We start from the raw sequence: 16,694 nt of genomic DNA, 5'->3' as shown, positions 1-16,694 counted from the left end.
CATCATCAAAATGTTGGTCAAGTTCAGACACCCACTTACATTCTTTATTCTTGTTTTGTCGCCGTTAAAAGATGCTGGGCCTGCAAAAGTGCTCACTTGGGTGGATGAGTGTGAGCCACTTGCTGTATTTATACAGCAGACTCCCAGTTTTCCTGGGCCTCACACTCTGGCACAGCTGATTTCATCTTTAAGAGGTGTGTTTCTCAAATTCTTGAAACCCAGGGAGAGACTGGATTTGCCTCGGTCCCTGTCACTTCTCTCTGGCTGCTGCTGGTCCTCCTGTGCCTGTATTGTTATTTCTCCCTTAACTTCGGCTCTGAGGGAATGGCCTGCGTTTCCTTTCCCTCGCTGGGCCTGGTCCTTGTGCAAGAGGGAAGCACAGGGCAGCCCAGCAGGCACAGTGGTGGCGACATTAATAATGCTGCCTTCTCAGGGATTCCCAGAGCCCGGCTCCAGCCCTGACCCACATTCTCCTTGGGGATAGAGAGGAGGCAACAGTGACTTTGTTTTTCCCCTAGACTTTCTATCAAACACAACCAGGAAGCTTTTTGTTGTTGTTGTTGTTAACAACTGTTAAATAACAGAAGAAATGTTCTTCCAAAAAGCTATACAGCATGAAAGAGACTGAACCATTATAACTGAGTCATATAACCATGAGGGCTCATTCTGGCAACCTTGGAGCAGTACCAAACTCTTACATGTAGATAACACGTTGGAGAGGACACAAACATTTCACCAGTCAAATCTCCCTCACACTATTTTATGGAGATAGGACAGAAGTAGGCTTTGGGGAAATGAAAACCACACTCTTCGGTAACAGAAACACTAAGAAGGCTTGCCTTTCCATTGTCATAGTTGACTAGAACGTGCTCAGCCAGCAAGAGTAAAGCGACTTTACAGTGAATATCTCAAAATACTTTGCATTAACTCATCATTGGGCCAATTGTTCCCTCCTCTGGTGACTTTTCTGATATTAAATTCTCTGGGAAACTCATCTGCTACTTTTGGCCGCTGGGGATCATTTGATGTATAACACCAAAACTATCAGTTGTCAACTTATGGCTGCAACAAATGACTTTACCATCAGGAATAAGCAATACCTCTGTGGGGAGCAGAAGAGCTTTGTGTTTTTGAAAGGAAAGGAGGAAAATTAACCTATTTTAGCACCAGTTCATTCTTGGAGGACTCTATTGTGTCTCCATTTTCCAGTGGGCAATTGTGGAAATAGGAAATTGAATAACTTCACCACGTTAAGATAAATATGATGATACACTAAAGCTGTGAGATGATGTTTGCCGACTTTCAGTCTGCTGAATTTGGGCTTCTTCTCCACAAGCCAAGGGGTCACCTCTAATAATTCATCCGTTCATTTCAACCATCACTCATACTCCACCGTCTCAACCCCTCTTAAACATATCCTCACCACAACCAGTGGAAACAAATGCCAGTCATGGGGAAAGGACAGGGGCTCATTCTGAGCTTTGGAGTCATTTCCCTACAGGCCTGAGAATGGCAGGGATGGTTCCTTTCATGGTAAATGCTAATCCTGGCTCTTGCATGTAATTTTCAGGTAGGTACAAATGAGCATTAGTTTTTGCATCTAGGGATGTGGATAATGACAACACAGGCTTTCCCGAGGGGCCTACGTACATGATTGACTCTACAGGAAAATACTTAGAAATCCATTTAAGATGGAAGATGCTTTATTAATCCATTTTCCTGCCATTGCTTCATTAGTATGTCTGGGCAGGAAAATCGTTCTTCGTATAGGCTCTTTGAGATGTTTGGTTGCTACCAGTCTGCATGCAGTTGATCTAAGACAATCAAACCACGTTTGTCTCTGCCTGTGAAGGGAGAGTGCTAAGCTGAGCAACCCGGCAGTTGCAGCAGAAAACCTAGCGGCTAGCTCAGGTAACTCACAGGGAGGACAAAGAAAAGACACTTGCAACCTCACACCTGCTTCGCGGGCCCGGGGATCCAAACTTTATTCAAACATACAAGTTTAGAAAGTGGTGAAAGGTCAGAGATGCCCACATAATTAACAAGACAAAATCCATTTTATTCAAACCGGCTATTGAAGTGGTTTGAAAGGATGAAGATCAAAATCATATGTCAACTCACTTCCCAGCCCTTAATCCCTAAATATAACCAACACTTAGTGGCTTATCTTATATCCTGTCTCCTGCTTCATAAAAACTGCTGGATTTATTTTATTTTTCTCAGCATATCCAAGTTAATGAAAAGGGATGACATTCAAAGCAATTTCATTATTTGTGTTCTTTATAGAAACAACTTCCTTTCTGCCTCCTTGAAAGCAGATTCCTAACGAGCGCCCACTTCCACCCTCTTTCCCACCATCTCCCTCTCCTTCCTCCCTTCCTTCTTGCGTACACATATACTGTACACATAAATCAACTTGTCACAGCTTGTCTCTGTGCTGACAGCTGTAATTGCTTCAGGTTATAAAAATATCTATAGGACAATGCCTTTCAAGCTCACAAACATGTACACACATCCACACTCCCTGAGCAAAAGGAAACAATCATATTCCCTTTAATAATCCTGGGACTGCAAAGGAGGGAGGAGGGAAGAGCCTGCCATGCCGACTCTGGACGGTTGGCAGGCAGTGAGGAAGCAGTAGATGGAGCCTTCAGGCAACCCTGGCATCTATACACTGAGGCAGGGCTTCAATAGAGAAGAACTCCCAGTGAAAGAGAAATTAGCTGTTGTTTCTGTTTTACTCCATGTTACCCAGAGCAAGCTGGGACCAGCTAAAGAGCTGTCACTATTCCACACACACAAGAGACCAAAAGAGGAGCACTAGCTTAACAAATGCCAGCTCTGCTTCTCCTTGTCTAAAAAGGCTAAAGGCTCCCCTCTCCTGGTGGAGATCTCACATAGGAGTGCACGCAAGAAGATGGGAAATGCAGGGCAGTTAGAGAGTGGTGTGACATCAAATAGATATTGGAAGATTTAATCAGAAAAGGAGGCATAAATCTGGATAAAGAGATGCCTCTAGGGCAGTAGGGAAGGGCTGGGAACTGGAAAAATATATGCTATTTTTTGCTCCTCTATGAATACAGGATCAAAATAAAATCATGGTTCATCTGGGCTCTAGTCCAGCATGTTAGGATTTCAGCAGAAAGAGCAAAGGGGCAACTTGAAAAGGGGAAGAGTGCTCCAGGGAGAGAAAAGAGGTCACAAATAGAGAGAATTGAGAAGGAGGATATGAAGGAATGGCAAAGGTGAGGCTATCTATGGACTTTAAACCCATAAAACTTTGTAAGAGATGCATAAAGCAGAGAGGTGGTGGGTAGAACAATCGGAGGTAGACAGAAAAGTCAGGGGGAACAGGATGAACAAGCCAAAATCAAAGTGCCGATGCAGCGAAAGGCAGGTGCCCAAAGGGGACAGCCTGAGAACCAGGGGTCTTTGGGGCAGAGCCTTTCCTTTTTATCTAAGTTTTGGGTCATAATAAGAGCCTGGACTCACAACATCACAGAATGATACATTCATAAGGGACCTTGGAAGATCTTTAGTATAATCCATTCGTGTGTTAAGTGAAGGACTGAGGCCCAGGAGGGAGGAGGAGTGATCGCAGGAGCATAAAGTTTATAAACTGACCAATCCACACTAGAACTCAGAACTCCTGACTCCTACACCAGGGTTCTTTCTACTCCACCTGTCAGGTAAGAACAATATTTAAGAGCTAGCCAATACAGTAACTCCTGCTGCTGCATCATCTGTGGCCAAGAGAGAGACACACAGAGGAGAGTTTACTACGATTGCCCAGAATCACTTTGGGTATATATAATTATTTGGTTGAACTCAAATTAGTTAATAAACCAGCAAACGGATTTTGAGTTCCTCATGTGTACCAGGAACTGTGTTGAGAGGTACAAAAATAAAGACATGCCCCCTGCCCTTGAGTTGCATATGGTCTAGTGCTGTTGGGTTTGTCAGTGGTTTTATTTCTATTAACATTCATGAAAAGTAAATGAACTCCATCCTGCACTCCCCTATAAGGCCTTGAGAACTTTCTCATTGCTGAGACAAAAAAAGCTGAGGTTTGCCTAGCCTGTGGGAAGTAATTTGTCTCATTACACTTGTCCAGATTCCCAGGCACAGTCTTGGTTCTCTAGCTTTATTGAAAGGGGCATTAGGAGGGGTGGGGTGCTCTGAAGGACTTCTAAATATTGGGAAGCCCTTCATCAACTTAATGGGGTCAGTGAAAGCAATGAATGGGAGAGACATAGGCAAAAGTAACGTGGACCTCCCCTGCATAAAGCGCACTTCCAGCAGGGGAGACAGACATTCAACAAAGAATTTTATGAAATAGTGGATACAATTGTGATGAATGCTGTAAGCAAAAAAAAAAAACAATGGAAAAGATAGGATAGGAGATTCTCATCGTGTCTGGAAGATCAGGAAACTTTTCCCTAAGGAAATGACATTAAACTGGACTTAACAGTGAGGGGGAGATGAAGGGATGGGCAAGCATGGGCAGGAATCTCGTGGATGGCAGAAGACGGCACAGACGCTACACGACCCAAGACGGGAAGGAGCATGAGCAGAAACTGCCTCAACAGCCTCAGACGGTGTTCACGCAAACTAAGGATGGGCACCTCGGGAGTGCTCTGTGTCTCACTGAAAACCTCTAATGCCATCAACATTCTGTGTTCATGCAGTCACAGATTTATTCAGTACGTATTTATCCAATAAGAAGGACCGTGACCTTGGGTTTTAGACTCAGACCAGAAGTCAAATAATCAACCTCTCCATTACTAGCTGTGGGACCTTGGGGACGTGCCCTAACCTAATCTGTAAAATAGTGGTCCTCATGGTTAGCTACTGTCAGTACTGCTGTGAGGATGAGATGAGGGAGTAGCTGCAAAGAGTTTAGCACAGGCCTGGCTGCTCCCAGGCTTCTCATGCTGGGACTGGTAGGAGCTGCCATTGGCTGTGCTTTTCTCATTCTGAGTCAGCCTACAGGTGACATTCATGCAGAGAACCCGGGAGCAGACTGCTGAATGCAGGCCCTGGGAATGCTCTTAGAGTTCACAGCATAAGGGGGGCAGAGCAGGAACGTCATGCTGAGATGGAGTCAGAGAGAGGAAGTAGCACAGCCTCTAGACCACCCACAGCAGGAAGAGCTGTGGCCCCCAGCTCCCACCCCACTGTCAGGCCTCTGTTCTCTAGGCCTGTGGGAAACAGCCTGTGCTTGCAAAAGAGGAGACAGCTTTCTCTTCCAGTAGCAGCCTGGGAACTTTGAAAGTACGACAGAAAAGTAGCCAATCCACCTGACAAAAAGACAGGACACCTTCATCCCATTATAAAGTGAGCCACAATGTCTGACCTTCTTCCATGAGCCTTTAAGCCCTTCACTGCTCCCATGTGCCCGATGGCTGAATCCAAAGCTTCTTCAACCGTGCAAGGCCCAACACGCTCAGGTCTCCATCTTAAATGAATCACTGGATAAGAACATCTTGGGCCTTCCTCATCTCTCCTAATTTCTATATTCAGGGATTGGCTTTGGAGCCTCTGTGGAAGAGTTACCCGCAGACATTCATCGACATGCACACACAGACACCAGTGCTAATGTTCCCAAGCCCAGCCAGAGTAGGGAAGTGGCTTCTCAAACAGAAACAGCCCTAGTAATGGCAATTTTATCAAGTACAAATTTGGAGTTTAAAACCCCAAGTTCACTGTGAGAGGAACTTGGCTGACTTCTACCCCCGTCCTCCGTTCTCCCTAAACAATCACCTAGAACTTCTGTCTCTGTTTGACCTTTTCCCTTCGTTTCCTTTAGAGGTTTTGTTTCTTGTTCCCCATCCAAGCACAACAGCCGACAAAGTAAATTTTAATGACATAAGAATTTGCATAATAACATGGGTCCAACTGTACTTTTTATTGGAGGTGACATTTGTGCACACACATTTTGTAAACCAGAAGACCTGAATTCTAGTTTCAACTCGGCCTGTCATTTTGTCACCTTAGATAAGTCACGGTTTGTTTTTGAATTTTTAGCTCCTTCGTTTGTCAAAAAACAAACAAACAAACATCTTCATGATCTATGGGTCACTGAGAAGGTCTAATGACAAATTCAGTCAAACGGGTTGACGCACTTTTGCAGAATTAAAGGAACAATTTCAGAGTGCGGTGACAGCTTAGTAAGAGTGTGGGATCCAGGGTCTGGAATTCCAGCCCCAAGTCTGCCCCTTACCAGCTCAGTGGAATAGCTCGGCTCTCTTCCTCTTGCCTTCTAAATGAGTTTAGATGAGCTGGCTTCCCGGAATGTTTCCAACTCTCATAGTCTAGGATTATAATGCTTCTCAACACTCTTATCAGATTCACTCATCAGTCCTTCCTGCACAGAAATAGCCCTTCTTACATGGCCTTCCATTCTTCCCATTCATCTAGGTAACCACTTCAGAATGTAGAAAACTGCTGTACAAAGTAATTAATGAGCTGCCCTGGATCTGAGGCAAGCGATGGAAGAGTCAAGATGATTAAAAGTCTTCCGATAAAGGGTTTCTTTAAGGAAAAGAAAATCCCACAATGCAACCAGCAATGTTAATCTTCAATAAATATGCTGTTAATATTTAACTGGCATTTATTTAAACTTACAGTAACTGTCCTATTAAATCTAAATTAATTGCCCATTTGGGAATCTTCCCCTAAAGCCTAGCTGGGACATGGCTGTCTAGATACAGTCTATGCTAGGCATCCAGCCATAAAGAGAATATTTAAACCCTCCTTCCAGGACTAGACTATTGGAATATCCGGGTTAGAAGAGCTTTAGAGGTCTATTGGACTAGTTGCACACTCTCTGTCATTTAACTTTCTGTGGCCCTATTTTTTTTTCTTCTCTCCAGTAAGGGATTTTTTCTGTTTCCGGTATCTACCTCTTTCCCCCTTTTCTTTTTATTTGGATTCTCTCTCCTTTCTGTTAGTGTTTGTTTCTTCTGGACCTCATGTTTTGGACTCATTCTGCTGTGTTTTATCTCAGTCTCCCCTGAGTTTCTTAAATAAGCCATTTAGGCATATGTTCATAGCATATTCTGTACACACACGGATACATATACATACATATAATTTTATGTGTTACAAAGAACATTTTATAATAGCAGTTGTATATAAAAGGCTAAGTGCCGTGAAATAATTCCTGAGTCACGCTGCTTTAGAAGGGGCAGCAAGAGTGTAATTGGGTAGAACTGATCTTTGCTATCCCTGAAATCAATCAATATTTTTTATTAGAAATGTGGACCTGGCCGAATGTCTGTGATGTTATTTTGCTGGGATTGTAACCCATTTACATTTCCACACCAAACATATACAGACACACCACACCGGTTTCATCAGATCAGTTGACTACTGAGACGTGGATTTCAAACAAACACCTAATTAGATGGGTTAGTGTTCAAACTGAGTTAACTTTCAACCAATGCATCAAGGCTGCACAAAATCTGAACTTTCCTCGGGGAAGTGGGAAATGGATGAGACTAAAATCATTCACGCTAAGGTTCCTAAATGTTTAGTTCACCGAGTTTGATGTATAAATGTTCACTGTTTGCTCTGCAAGCTCTGGGACAGGAATGGTGGTACGGAGGGGACAAAGCAGCAATGAGGAGTAGGTGAAGTGGTGGGAAGGCACCTACACATGTTAAGAAGGTAAACATACTCTCAACTGTTTGCTCGTGGAAGGCTTGAATTTGTATGCCCTAGAAGTCAAGTTTCTTTGTATTTCTAGCTAAACTAATACCCAAACTATCCACTTCTTTTTTTCTTCTTCAATTTAAAGCATCTTTACTTTATTGACTCTGCCAAACTTATTGACTCTTACAAAGAAATAATAAAATGCGTTTCTATATGCTTGTGAATCACTGTGACTTTCACCTTGTTGGTCCACCTGTATGCATTCCCATCATGAGCTCAGGGCCTTTCTAAATAAGGTAATCGAGGTTGCCCTTGAGGCATCACAGCCCTGTGCTTCTTTCCCAACCTGGGGTTGACATGGGCAGTACCTCCCAGAAAGAAATGATTTCCCTAAAGCTTTGGTATGCTTTCCTTCTCTAGCTTACCACAAAACGACCAGTGAATGCTGCAGGTTGTGAGAAAGAAGGAGCCACTTGTGAGTGTCTTAGGAAAATGAACTTATGTGCTGTTCAGGTAGCTTTGAACCTGAGGGAGGCAGAATTTGGAAAATGTTGTCAGCATGCATGTGAATAAAACACAACACAGGAAATAATCTACCTTGGCTTTCACAACAGTTTTGACAAGGTGTCAGGATCATAGATACCTTTTAGAAAAGCGCATGATGAAAAGACTATCTTTTTTTTTTTTTTTTTCCAAAGGCAGAGAGTTGCTTAAAGCTAAGATATAAATCAAGGGTAGATTGACATGTTTCTATATGGGGAAGTATTAATACTAGATTCCCCAAGGGACAGTTGCTAGGACAAATCAAATTTAATATTTTTACCAATGATCTGTCAAAGGGAATTCATAGAGAACTCTCCCAAGTTTGCAGAAGACATTAGGTTCCCTTAAGTAATTAAATCTTCAGCTGACATGGATGAGCTGCAAATAATCCAGAAAGTTATTTGGATATGTGGAAAAGTGGCCAAATATAATGGAAGATACTTTAGAAAAAATAAAGTATGCATATAAGTTGCTGGCATAGGGGCAATCGATGAAGAGACAGTGATGTGGAAGGGATCTGGCATGAATGCTGGAGTTAATGGCTTTGACTTTGTGTCCACGTTCCACAAATTACCAGCTTGACCTTGGAAAATGTTCTTACCTGTCAGAGGCTCATTTTTCTCCTCTATTAAAAAGGAATAATACCTACCTCTTATATTTGCTATGAGGGTTAAACGAAATAATTTATGTAAAGTACCAGTGAAGTACCTAGGCCGTAGCACCAACTCCATAAATGGTTGCTACTGATTATTCTTTTACAACCCAGGAAAGTAATCTTGGAATCAGTGATGGCTAGCAGTTCCCAAGCTATGATCCTTACAACACATATTGGAGCATGATACGATAGATTATTTTCTGCAGATATCAGGAATTTTTGCCAAAAAACAAGTGTTGGCCCAAACATTTTTATGAAAAACACTAAAAGGGTATTAGAAAAATAGAAACAGAGAAAGAAATGTTATTTTTACTCAAAATTGTTCCATAGCCGGGCGCGGTGGCTCAAGCCTGTAATCCCAGCACTTTGGGAGGCCAAGACGGGCGGATCACGAGGTCAGGAGATCGAGACCATCCTGGCTAACACGGTGAAACCCCGTCTCTACTAAAAACTACAAAAAAACTAGCCGGGCGAGGTGGCGGCGCCTGTAGTCCCAGCTACCCGGGAGGCTGAGGCAGGAGAATGGCGTGAACCCGGGAGGCGGAGCTTGCAGTGAGCTGAGATCCGGCCACAGCACTCCAGCCTGGGTGACAGAGCAAGACTCCGTCTCAAAAAAAAAAAAAAAATTGTTCCATAAAAATTATCGTAGTATTGCTTAGAGTAGTTATCATTGTAGCTCACAAATAATAAACTTCATGCAACCAATGGCTGAAGTCAGAACTGAGTCACTTTTAATCTCTTCCATCTTATTGCTGCCCCTCATAACCCAATCTCTGTCTCTCTCTCTCACTCTTTTTCCTGGGTTCTTCCTCCAAAATATATTTTATATCCATCCACCTCTCTCAACCTCCACTGCCCTGCCTGGCCGAAGCCAAGATCTCCTTATTTTCTTATCTGGATTCCTGAAATTCATCTTATGTGGATGTCCTCCTTCTGCTCTTACCAGCTCTGTTTTCAGTCTCCACGTTGAAAGGAAGATTTCCTGAAATCTGACCTTGTCACTGTCCCGATTAAATCTTTGGTGGCTCCACACTGCAATCTGAATAAAGCCCCAAATCCTTTCTGTGGTTTCTGAGCCCTCAGGATGTGGCATCTGTGTATTTTCAGCTTGAGCAACTACTTCTTCTTCCCTTTTGGAACCACGTCACGTTTTGTTTTATTGTATTACAACTATAATTCCTCAGAGGTTCTTCTTTCTCAATTGAGGGACTTTGCATGTTCCACTTCCTGCGAAGGATGCAGTCCCCATGTTCTCAGGCTGAGTTGTCTTCACCCTTCTTGGTTCTGATTGGCCCATGAAGGTCTCACTATGCTGTCCACTGGACTTGGCATATGCCCACTACATCAGTGCCTCGCATAACACTCAGAATACATGTAATGGTCTAATTTCTGTCTTTTTCTCTGTTACATTCCTGAAGCCTAACACAATGCCTGGAACATAATAGGTTTTGATAAATATTTGTTGTATTTACGTGACCAGCACAGGTGGGGAAAATTCAAAAATTGAAATAATTTGTTTTGTAGGGACTTCTAAATCTCTACAAATGAGGAACATGAAATTGATGATGACATTTGCTGTTCACGATGTATAAGGATAGAGTGGACACACACTTAATGACCAAACTCTAGCTAAAATAAAATTTAAAAACTCTAAGAAATTAAGACAATAGTTAAAGGATAAAAAACAAGTATGTCTGAATAAAACTTATACAGAAAAAAAATCTCTAAATAGGATATGAGAAGGTTTGAATAAATTAATAGGTGATATACCCATACCGTTTATTAGGTTAGAGGCGTCTGATGGCTTTCATGTAAAATTGCCACCGTCCAAAGCAGGTAACTAGGACATCTGAATTTATGTGACCCAGTGTGACCTTTCTAATGTCATGTTCCCATCTACCCAGTAATTCCATTTTGTGTCTGGCCGGGGATACTTGAATTATACTTATCTCACCCCATCCCACCCCTGTAATACACATACTCACCTTATGATACAACTCCTTGTAGAATGTTTATGTACACTTTGAAAAGGCATTTTTACAAATACTATGAAAAGTGTGTGCATGATTTATGTGGAAATGCATCGTGAGGAGGAGAATAGCTCCCCTTAGGCAGGGTTAGTTGGCCTGCCTTGCTTTCCAGTCCTTCACATGCTTGGCTGTTTCCTCCATGAATGACCTCAACTTTCACTCTTCACTGGGCTGGGGACCCCTGATCCTCTGTGCACTCACTTGTGTCTTGTACATTGCCTCTGAATTTACCTTGGACACATCCTTCACTTTGCTTGGCTCCCTCATTCCAAAAGTTCGACTTCTAGCAACTGGAAGAGCTGGATTACGATATACGTCTCTAAACTCTGAGTCTTAGCTCTTTCTCGCCACCTCAATGCGTCCCTGTGTCAGCCTACTTTCTAGGGCATGATGGGAAGCAACTGGTTTTCCATGGAATTTTTCATATTTCACTCCAGTGGAAGAGAATTGTGACAGCAATCATCCCAAACAATAGGTAATGCATGAGCCTGAGTTCTCGACTTTGTGCTCCACAGGATTGGCCTCAACAGAAGGTGGGGGAAACTATATTATTTTTCAATTTCATTTCCTGAAGACACAGATGCATAAATGCACAGAGCCCCAGAGGTTGAAAAACATGGTAGGCCAAGACTGGACGGGCTTTAGAAAATGTTCTCCCAAATCAAGATCAGAGTAAGTTAGTTGAAAAGATTTTTTTGATTGCTCAGCTGGGATGAGAACACCCTTCCCACATTTATTCAACAAGCATGTCCTAAGGTAGGTGACATGTTACATCAGGGACTGTCATATCCTTGATATCCAACCTCCATGGTTACAGACTGCTGGAATAGATGAATGTTAGAAATAATTGCACAGATAATCAATGAATTACAATTGGAGTCAGTACTACAAAGGGAATGTACACAATTTCAAGAGAACAGAAAAGGGGACAGTGCCTTATTTATAATCACTCAATCTCAGCAAAGAACAGGTAGAATACATTCAATGATAAATGGGAGAAGAATTAATGAATGAATGAATAAACATGTAAAAAATATCTAGACCTGTGCATCTCAATGTTTTCCCACAAGGCCAGTTGGTCCTACCTTCCCACAGACAGACATCAGCACCAGACCCCCTTCCTCCTTCTAAGAGGCAGTCATATTCCAGGGAATGGGGGTGTTTTCCACATTCTTATTATTTATCAAACAAAAATAGAAGAGGATTGTAAATCAGGTTGTATAAACATTTCGAGCACAGTCATTTTGCTCTTAGGAGAGATAGCTAACCACGCTCTCACAACAAATCCACTTTGATCCCAACATCCAACTTACGACCTCCTAGCACTCTCCACCCAAGAATAACATTAATAATAATCAGCCTATTAGCCAGGGTGCTTGGTGTGAATCTGAAAATTTTGAGAAACGATCTTATAAATTATTTTCCAAGGATATCATCTTTAAGCATTAACAGGCACAACTGACACTGAATTCTGGGAATTGAGCATAATTACATGGAAATTGACACGACACAAATGCCAAGAATTCTGTTAACCTTTAATATCTTTTAAAAACTCTCCCCTCGTAATTATCTCTTTCCTTTGTCTCAAATGTTACTGATGAATATTTAGAGGTATGAGCAAACAAAAAAGTGGATAGATTGTGGAATATTGGTCTTTGTTTGGAATCCTGGAGTTTTCCAGGTGTTCCATCAAGAGGTGATAAATAGAATACTTGGAATTTGACTATTTTCAGAAGTTATTTCTACCTTTATATTTGCTCTACTTGAGTTGTCTGCCTATAATTCCCCATGCTGAGTAGAAGCTCCTTTGCATCAGTAATTACAGTAAAAGTGTAAGTCTAAGGCATTGGATGTCTAATGCAATTCCTGACCTGTTCTGTGTCTTTGCAAAAGTCATTGCACCTTTTCAGTGCTTCAGATACCATTTCTGTACAGTGAGTGTGATGACATTTAACTCCAACTGCAACAATATTTGCACAGTGCTGTAAACTTTACCAAGGGCATTGCCAACCCTTTGCTCACTGGTAGATCAGTGCCTCTTAATTTTTTTCCTTCTTGCCACTCCCCAATGCTACCACCAAGGCTCTCTTGCTTTTTTTCTTTTCCCTCTCTCTCTACTATTTTAATTAAATCCTAACTCATCTCTCTGCCTCCAACCCTGCCTCTGCCTGAATCAGTGCTTCTTAACTGGGGCAGGGCACACTCCTTGGAAGGTGGGAGTGGAAAATTGAGTGGATGTTGGTTACCACCATAGTTGGAGAGGTCCTGCTGCCATTTAGTGTACAGAGGCCGCAGAGATCAGAGACTCGACAAGACATGGCTATTCCGCCACGGACGTCAAATGCCTGCCAGACATTTAGGTGAGTGAAACCTTTTTCTTTTAAAAATCTAAGCCTAAAATGTACTCCATTTGACATATAAACACAGATATTCTTGCCAGGTTTTAATGTTCACTAATTCTCCAAGAATGCAACTATCCTGCAAGTCAAAGAAAGACTGTGTTTGATTTGTTCACATCTTTACCAAGAAGTGTTCACTAGTTTGAAAAATCACATACTCAATGGGAATGTTTCTCATCATGTTGAGTCATCAATTAATTCTACATCCTTGTATCAGTCTCTACTATCACTTAGCTGTCACATTCATGGTGATTCTGTGTATAGACACATCCATACTTCATTATATCCTATGGTGCAGTTGTATCCAAATATTTATTTTACATTTATATTATTATCAATCATTTTCTATTTATTTCTCCTTCAGATTCAGTCAGGCTTTATATAGGTCATTTTCTGAAGTACGTGGATAGGCATTATATGTTATCTATAAACTTATCTTCTGCACAGTAATGAGGGTATTAAAAATATTTTAAATGATTTTTGTGTTAGAAAAAGTTGAGAATAGCAGATCTACAGCATTTCACACAGAGAAACCAGCTTTATCTTTCTCAGGCAAGGATCTGATAATGTCCTTGACCTAGGTAGGAAGTTTCAGTGGCTCCCCCTGCCTATGACATAAAGACCCAACTCTTAAGATTGACAGTCAGGAAGTATCCCACGTTAATTAAATAGTGTTAGTCTCTGTGGTGGCCCCATTTTTGCACTCATGTAACATCCTAGGACCCAGTCAACCTAGACTAGATGTTCTTCTTGGAAAGTTGCCCTGCATATCACAAACTATGTAGATGCTCAGACTTTTGCTCTGCCAAGATGCCCTCCTTCCATCCACAGCTTTCTAAATCCTGTTCACGTTTCAAGAACCAGTTCACATTCCATTTTCTCCATGAAACATTCGTTTAACCAATGCTTCCCATGCCTCTCTTTTCTACTGGTTGAAATCAAAATATTTAAAGGAAATATATATGTGTGTGTGTCTGTGTGTGTGTGTGCGTGTATCTTTCACAATCTAGAACTCTGTAAATGTGTGTATGCGTATCTGCATTGTAATGAACAGTAGATTTGTCTGATCTCACCAACTAGGGTGTAAGCTCTCTGAAGGCAGTTGCCCTTTCTCATTCATTTTTGTACCTGCCCAACACTGAGCAAAGTATGTGACCCTGAGCATGAGTTCAATAAATATTCATTGAAATGAAATGACCTCTCAGTGATTAAGAAAGGTAGTCTCAGTACTATTACCTCCATTCCATGTGCGAGAAAACAGCTAGCTGTAAATGAGTCCTGATGGGTTGTGGTGTGCAGAGTGTCAGCTGAGGCACACTGTAGGGGTGGAATGTGTGGCTACTTCCAGTCCATGCAAGGTCCAGGTCTGCACCTGGAAAAGATCTAGAGAGGTTGACCTACATTTCTGCTGCCAGAAAATAAAAATCTTCATTTCCAGATCAGCTTTCCAATAAACGTTGGATTTATGGGACTCTGTATATCAGTGATGATGGCAAATCTTCCTCTTAAAACCTAATCAGCGCAGAGAGCTGCAGGTCTTCTCTTTTGAAGATACGTTCGCAGCAGAATCCCGCCAGAAATAAGACTTGAGCTTCCCAGAAGCTTCTCCAGGCTTGCCCGGTGTGCAAGGGTCGAGCTTCAGTCGCACCCCTCGGCACAGAGTCAGCCTTGGCGGAGCCATCCATCACAGCAAAGCCTGCCCTTCTCGCACACTGCTGGAGTTGGAAATGGAAGTGGCCTTTTAACAGAACATTGTCTTAGGATTGTGTGAAGCAAGGCTGACAGAAAAAGAAAGATTCATTCCTGACACCAATCATACTAATATCTGTCACCAGAATGACATTTTCCCTTTAATGATGAAAAATGCATCAGGAAAGAGGGAGGAGGATGAACCACCTTCCCGGGCTGCTCTGGTCTGATAGGGAGGAGCCTGGACTGCTGCTGGTGGTTTGCAATCTGGAGGAGGTGAGGCGATGGAGGGCCAGTTGGTCACTGAACAAACACAACTGGTGCTCTGTTTGGAAGCGAAGGGTGCAAGCAGATGGAAGCCTGTGGGTTAGGCAGTGTCACGGCGCATCTGACTGATTTCTCATTAGGCCCTCTGCCTGGTGTTTCAATAGAACTGCCTCCATGTCTGTCAGGCCCCAAGCAGAGGTTCAGTATGGGTTTTCAGAGCTGCCATACACATAGTTTACCACATCCAGTTTCGCAGAGCTCGTAAATCTTCCCAAGTCTTCACTCCCTTACTGTCTTACATGGAAGGGCCACAGCGCGGACCCCATATGCACATCCAGGGTGAATCTGTTGGTGGGGGTGACCCATGTATGGGTGAAAGTGCCTTTAAGCCAACATTTTATAGACCGAGTCTGAACACACGGAGAGGTGGGGACAGCAGAGCAACTGGCTTGTGTCTCCTAATTAGGCAAGCATGTGGCTGGCGGTTCAAGAGAAGCTGTGCAATTGCCCCCAGTGCTCACAGAGTATTTCCCAACAAACACCAGATTGCTATCCAGAAGTCCATTGTTCACAGAGGTGTTCGATGCTGACTTCTATATAAAATGCCTTTCTCTCCCCTTCCTTCTTTCCTACTGGCAAAGGCTGCCTCCCACAAAAGCAGCTAAAAATGCCAGATATTCACCCTTCTGTCTCTTTTGCGGTTACGCGGGTCACTTTACACAGTAGAAGGACTAGGTATTCCTCCCTCATCAAAAAGAAACATATGTCCTTTCCAGGCCCACTTCATTACTATCTTTGATCATGATTAGGCGATGGTATGAGTGATGAAGAAAGGTGGCAACCTTTCACTCATGATATGCAGATCTCACATGCAGAGCATGATGGAGACCAACTCTGAGGTCCTGGGTCCTGGAGGCCATTGCTGAGCATGGGGACACCCCCCTCCAGGCTTCCTTGATGCCCTTTCTTTTTAAGCATCTGCTGTAAGGGGCTTGATTCCCTGCAACCAAAAACATCCGAAATATTCCATTTCCACTTCCTTGGGAGAAAGATATTTTAATGCCCCGAAGATGGTACTTTGAGATTCCTTCACTTGGCCCGAGCTGGCGCTGCTGTGTCCACACATCTTCTGCCTTCTGTTCCAGCTTTCCTTTATTCCCTCACTCTCACAGACATTGGCAGACCCAGCCTGTTAATGCACCAAGAATAATACTCCTAGAAGCACTAGGGTACTTCTAAAGTTTAATGCTTTCACAATTCTTTGCAACGTTAATTAACACAACACCCCCTCATTAGCTAACCTGCCAACAAAGCAACTCCGAATCATTTTCTTCTTTACGAAGAAGGAAACTGAGTCATTTATATCCCTGTATTTGCATGAGTGGGCTTCTGGCTCCCCCTCTGCTCCTCCTACATTCTTACTTTCAAATATATTTTAGGCCAGCAATGCTGCAA

General features: G+C 42.6%; 1 protein-coding gene across 5 annotated transcripts in view; it reads right to left on the bottom strand.

Annotated features, from left to right (window-relative positions):
- The window catches only part of NTM (neurotrimin), a 963,524-nt gene that overhangs the window by 435,024 nt on the left and 511,806 nt on the right, over window positions 1-16,694 (bottom strand). Inside the window, exon 1 of one of the 5 annotated variants that reach the window (XM_033204659.1) lies at window positions 40-1,627. The exons of 3 other annotated variants lie outside the window; for them this stretch is intronic. The gene's annotated coding sequence lies outside the window, so the exon portion shown is untranslated. Of the gene's footprint in view, window positions 1-39; window positions 1,628-16,694 lie in introns of those variants that run through there. One more of the 5 variants, XM_033204660.1, reaches the window with a different exon arrangement.

This window comes from Trachypithecus francoisi, unplaced genomic scaffold (assembly GCF_009764315.1).
Source record: "Trachypithecus francoisi isolate TF-2019V2 unplaced genomic scaffold, Tfra_2.0 Lachesis_group8, whole genome shotgun sequence".
In the NCBI taxonomy this organism is placed as follows: domain Eukaryota; kingdom Metazoa; phylum Chordata; class Mammalia; order Primates; family Cercopithecidae; genus Trachypithecus; species Trachypithecus francoisi.
Note: the sequence above shows the minus strand (reverse complement) of the source record. Positions and strands in the feature narration are given on the sequence as shown.